Source organism: Bison bison, unplaced genomic scaffold, assembly GCF_000754665.1.
Source record: "Bison bison bison isolate TAMUID 2011002044 unplaced genomic scaffold, Bison_UMD1.0 scf7180017864527, whole genome shotgun sequence".
Taxonomy (NCBI): Eukaryota; Metazoa; Chordata; class Mammalia; order Artiodactyla; family Bovidae; genus Bison; species Bison bison.
The window spans coordinates 10271392-10277391 of record NW_011495078.1 but is presented as its reverse complement, the minus strand read 5'-3'; the positions used below and the strand labels follow the sequence as shown (position 1 = coordinate 10277391).

Here is a 6000-nt window from a genome sequence, read left to right as displayed (position 1 = left end):
AGCAGGCCCTCACCCCCCGTTTCCAGGTGACCCCGCCCCTCCGGCCCCCCTTGGCCCGGCTTGCTCTCTCCTGGCTCCTCCTGGTGACCACAGGACGAGAAGAGCCGCAAGGGCACTGGAAACCACCCAGTCCTTCAGGGCCGAGTCCCAGGTCGGTGAGGACTGGGGTCACACAGCTGGGCCTGGCCGGCAGGGGGCTGCTCCTCTTAGCCCTTGGGCTCTAGGGTCCCTTCCCTTTGATTAAAGTTATTTAGTCGTGTCCGACTCTTTGCGACCCCATGGACTATACAGTCTATGGAATTCTCCAGGCCAGAATACAGGAGTGGGTAGCCTTTCCCTTCTCCAGGGGCTCTTCCATCCCAGGGATCAAACCCAGGTCTCCCACATTGCAGGTGGGTTCTTTACCAGCTGAGCCACAAGGGAAGCCCAATGTGTCCATAAAGTGAAGTTAAATAAGTTTACAAGAAAAATAAAATCTCTACCCATTCCCACTCCCTTGCAGAGACCCGGTTAAGCTTCCCAACTGTTGCATTTGCTGTTTATTAATATCTCCATATTGTTGGTTGTACCGTGGCTTCCTGACGTTTTAAACCGTCTGCCTTCCTACCCCAAAGCAGGTGAGCACAGTGTTAGTTTAAAGGACAGACTTTGGAACCAGGCTGCCGGAGTTGAAATCCTGGCTCTGCCACTTAACAGCTGTGTGACCTTAAGCAAACTGCGTCACCTCTCTGGGCCTCAGTTTCCTGGACTGTCAGGAAGTCGTGTCAGCCACCCGCCTCGGGGGACTGCAGTGAAGGCGCAGCAGTTGACATCGCATGCTCGGTAAGTCTGCATTAAATGCGCCTGTCACTCAGCCCCACTCCTCCAGCAGGGCTCACATCACAGACTTTGGTCAAGTCCATATTCAGTTCAGCATCACAAGTATGTAAACACTGCTCTCAGATAAAGCACAGAGTGTACTATGATTAATTTCCTTTCTTGGACAACTTTTTGTTTTTCTTGGAATTAAAAATTGTTTCAGCTATTTTTTTCTTCTTCTTTTTTTGTGCTTAGCTCAAGTTTCTGACAGTCAGTCCTTCGGCCTCATGATTTCTGGAAGCACCATAAGAATCCTTTCCACCCTGACCACCCGTCACCTCTGTTCTTCGCTGGGGCTGTGGCTCCGTGTCCCTCCTGCCCCGGCCTGGGTCTGTGGTGCCCTGGGCTCCCCAGGCTTCTCTCAGAGCCCCATCCCTAGGTCCCACGGCCCCCTCTTGGTTAACTCCCTCATTTGATTGAAGCTTCTTCTTTACCAGCCTCAATTAATAGTGTACGTAGGGTGAGAACAGAGGATGAGACGGTTGGATGGCATTACCGACTCAATGGACATGAGTTTGAATAAACTCCGGGAATTGGCGATGGACAGGGAGGCCTGGCATGCTGCAGTCCTTGGGGTCGCAAAGAGTCAGGGTCGCAAAGAGTCAGACATGACTGAGTGACTGAGCTGAGGATGAGAATTCTAGAAATAATTTCCTTCAGAACTCTAAAGGCATCTCTTCTTTGTCTTCTGATGTCCCAAACTCATGCTGAGCCGTCCAGGGCGGTTGGGACCCACAGTCCTTTGTACAGAATCAGGCTCTTCTCTCGGGAGGCTTCTAGGGTGGTCTTCTCTCCCGTGGACTGTGAGGTCCCATAGTGAGGACCCTCCGTGCGGGTTTTTTCCATTCGTTGTGCCACAGATCTCCGTCTGAAGACTCATCGCAGATGCCAGGACCCTTCATCCCTCCCCTTCCTTCCTGCATCTCCAGAGCTCAGGTGGTGCATAACCTGGGTGAATCTCCCACTTGTCTCTTTGTAGTCTACTTTACCTTCCAGTACTTCTATTATTTTTAAAACTATTTTATCATCATATTTATCTTCAGGATCTTTTTCTTGTTCCCTCATGTCATTATCTTACTGTTTCTTTCTCAGCATAATACCATCTCTCCTCCTTGGGAAGATAGTAATTACTGTGAATTTCTTTAAGTTTTTATCTTTCCCTGTATTGCTGCTCCTTCTCCAAAATTCCTCTTTTGTTTCTTTGAGAGGGTTCCTTCAAACGTCTCAATACTCCTTGTCTGGCCTTTCAGGTTGAAAAGTAAGACACCCTATAGGAAGCTGTTGGGGGTGGTGGCTGGCGGGGGGCCTGGCTAACCACTGAATCCCCGAGTTGGTGGCCTTTCCCACCCTCCTGGTCTTCAGGGCACCCCCTCAACCACGCCCTCAGCTGTGCCTGGTCCCCCCACTACCAAGCTTCTCTAGACCATAACGTACCCTTCCTCCTGCTGGGGAGAGGGGTGATGAGGGTCTCTGCTCCCTGCGTGGACTGCCCCCACCCCCACCCCCGGCCTTGTCCTCCCCGGCTCGTGTCCAAGGCCCTGGTCGGCTGGCTCCCTGCAGGCACTTAGGTTTCCGGGCCCCAGGTGCTGTCAGCCACCACTTGTCACTGAGCTGTCTTCCAGAATTGCGTCTCCTCTCCCATCATTTGTCTTTAGGGGTCACGGCATTGGCATCTGGGGACAAAGCAAGGGTAAAGGAACCTGTTCCTGCTGCTGCACCACCCGGCCCTCCATCACAGGCCCTGGGGGTGGACAGGAAGGAAGCAGTGGCTGCTTGCAAGGAGGGCTGGTAAGAAGAGTTTATCAGGGTACAGGGTATGTCACCAAGGTCGCCAGGAGAAAGCCAGTGATGCAGCAACAGTGGGCACCAGAGAGGCTGGTGGTGGGGACCTCGCTTCTGCCAGGCCCGAGCAGGGGACCAGAGGCAGCGGCTGCGGGAGAGGGCACTGCTGCTGAGGCCCCGGGCTGAGCCCAGGGACACACGAGACACAGCCTGCCTGGTGAGAAGGCCAAGGGGAGACAGACGTGTTAACAGGCAGCTTCAGAGGAGCCAGAGGGAGCAGAGAGCGCCCCTGGAGTAGGGGCGGGGCGGCAGGGGGGGGCCGCAGGGTCGTCTGGCTGCTGTGCGTGGGGCGGGGGCGGTCTGGAACCATAGTGCTGGAAGCGGCCTGGGCTGCGGAGGGACAGCGGGGAGGCGCCAGGACAGAGCAGGTTCTCAGCACAGGCTGCTCCCAGTTTTCATGACTCAGATTCAACCACAAAGTGAGAAAAGGAATATTTCACCCAGGAGGAGGGAAGGCAAGAAGGTCTGGTCAGAGAGACGACAGAGGACAGTGTGCTGAGGAGGGCTGGCCACGTTCGCAGCGGTGCTGGGGCTCTGCGGGCCCTGCGTGAAGAGCCTGGATGTCTGCGTGCACAGCTGCATCGACCCCGCAAGAGGAGGTGTCCTCCCTGTTGAACACGCGAGGGAACACAGTCAGGCGGCTCAGGTGGGGGCTCCGGGTCAGCACCAGGAACTGGGCCCAGGTGTGCTGGATGCCTGGGTGACCCGTCAGGTCCAGCCTCGGAAGGATTCAGGCTCTGCAGTGGCAGCAGGCATTCATAAGGAACGCTACTTCTCTAGACTCTTCTCCCCCCGCCCCCTACTCCCCAACATAGAGGAAACATAGAGAAGGAATTGATTTCTAGATTTAAAAAGACTGTACAACACACAAAATGTGAAATGTACCATCTTAACCATTTCTAGTGTGCCGTTCAGGAGCACTACGTACAGTCACACTGCTGTACCACCTCCGCTGGTAGGCGTCTCCAGAACTTCCCCTCTTGTAAAAGTAAGTCCCGTTCTCCTTCCTGGCGACTCCACGCTACTTTTTGTTTCCATGAATCTTGACTGCAGGAGGTACCACGTTTAAGAGAAACACCTTTTTGTGGCTGGCTTCTTTCACTTGGCACAGCGTCCAGGGTTCATCCATGCTGGAGTGTGTGTCAGAACTTCCTTCCTAAATTAAGGCTGAATGATACTCAGGCATCTGCCACATTTTGTTTGTCCACCTGTCAATGGATGTTTGGGTTCCTTCTACCTCGTCGCGATTGCAAATGATACTGCCATAAACATGGGTATGCAGATCTCTACAAAATCCTGTTTTCAATGTTTGGATATATACCTGGAAACATGCTGCTGGATCATACGGTAATTCTATGTTTAACTCTTTGGAGGGACCTCTGTACTGTGTTGCATAGCAGTTGCACCATCTTATGCCCCCACCTACAGCACACAAGGCTGCCGGGGTCTCCGCAGGCTCACCACTGCTTGGTACTTTCTTCCTCCTCCCTCCCTTTCTCTTTCTCTTTTAAATAGTGGTCTTCCTAAAGGGTGTGAGGTGTATCTCATTAAGGATTTTTAAAAATTTTTATTGGACTATAATTGATTTACAGTGTTTCAGGTGTATAGCAAAGTGATTCAGTTATTCATCTATTCATCCTTTTTCAGATTCTTCACTCATATAGATGAGTACAGAATGTTGAGTAGAGTTCCCTGTGCTACAAGTAGATCCTTGTTGGTTATCTATTTTCTATATAGTAGTATGTGTTAATCCTGTGTTTATAATTTATCACCCTCCCCAAGTTTCCCCTTTGGTAAACACAGGTTTATTTTCAAACCTTGAAAGTCTGTTTCTGTTTTGTAAATAAGTTCATTTGTATAATATTTTAGAGTCCACATGAGTGACATCATATATTTGTCTGTCTTAGTATGATAATCTCTAGGTCCATTCATATTGCTTACAATGGTATTATTTCGTTCTTTATAATTAATATTCCATATATTTATACACACACACACATCTTCATCCATTCCTGTCAAGGGGACATTTGGGTTGCTTATATGTCTTGGCTACTGTAAATAGTACTGCAGTGAACACTGGGGTGCGAGCATCTTTTTGAATTAGTTTTCTCCAGATGTACGCCCAGCAGTGGGACTGTTGATTATGTGGTAGTCCTGTTTCGTTTTTAAGGACCCTCCCTACTGTTCTCCATGGTTGCGGCACCAGTGTACAGTTCACCAGCAGCAGAGGAGGCGTCCCTTTTCTCCACGCCCTCTAGCATTTACTGCTTGTGTACTTTTTGATGATGGCCATACTGACTGGTGTGAGGTGATAACCTCATTATAGTTTTAACTCACATTTCTCTAATAACTAGTGATGTTGATCATCTTTTCACGTGCTTTTCAGTCACCTGTATGTCATCTTTGGAGAAGTGTATGTTTTCTGCCTATTTTTGTTTTTTGATATTGGTGTATTTTGGAGATTAATCCCTTATTGATTTCTTCATTTGCAAATGTTTTCTCCCATGCTGTGGGTTGTCTTTTCACTTTGCTTCATTGTGGGTTTTAATTTGCATTTCTGTAATGATTAGTGATTTTAAACATCTTTTCATGTTGGCCATATATCTTCTTTGGAGAAATGTTTATTCAAGTCCTTTGCCTGGTTTTTAATCAGATTGTTTTCCATTGTTGAGACATAGGAGTTACCTGGAGCTTCTGAATATTGACCTTTTATTGGACATGCGATGTGTAAGTATCTTCTCATTTCCCAGGCTGCCTTTCTGCTCTGCTGATTGTGGATTTTGCTGCACATAGTTTACATCCTGATGTCACCCAACTTCTGCTTTTATTGCCTGTAGTTCTGGTGTCATAGCCAAGAAACCCCTGCCAAGCCCAGTGTCATAAAGCTCCTGTTCTGTATCTTCTCCTGAGTTTTATAGTTTTAGTTGTTATGTTGAAGACTGAGCTATTTTGAGTTAATCTTTGTGTATCGTGTAGATAAAGTAGGGGTTCAGCTTCATTCTTCTGCATATAGATACCCAGTTTTCCAACAGTTGTAAAAAACTCTTTCTCCCCATTGGTCTTTCCACCTTTGTCAAAAAATCATTTGACCATACATCTAAGGATTTATTTCTAGGTTCTCTATTGTGTTCAATAAGGCTTCCCTGATAGCTCAGTTGGTAAAGAATCCACCTGTAATGCCGGAGACCCCTGTTCTATAACTGGGTTGGGAAGATCCATCCAAGAAGGGATAGGCTACCCACTCCAGTATTCCGGCCTGGAGAATTCCGTGGACTGTACAGTTCATGGGGTCACAAAGAG

The 6000-nt window shown here is 48.9% G+C and overlaps 1 protein-coding gene across 3 annotated transcripts in view; it reads right to left on the bottom strand.

Annotated features, from left to right (window-relative positions):
* The window catches only part of GGACT (gamma-glutamylamine cyclotransferase), a 50273-nt gene that overhangs the window by 2367 nt on the left and 41906 nt on the right, over window positions 1-6000 (bottom strand). The gene's annotated exons all lie outside the window — the stretch shown is intronic.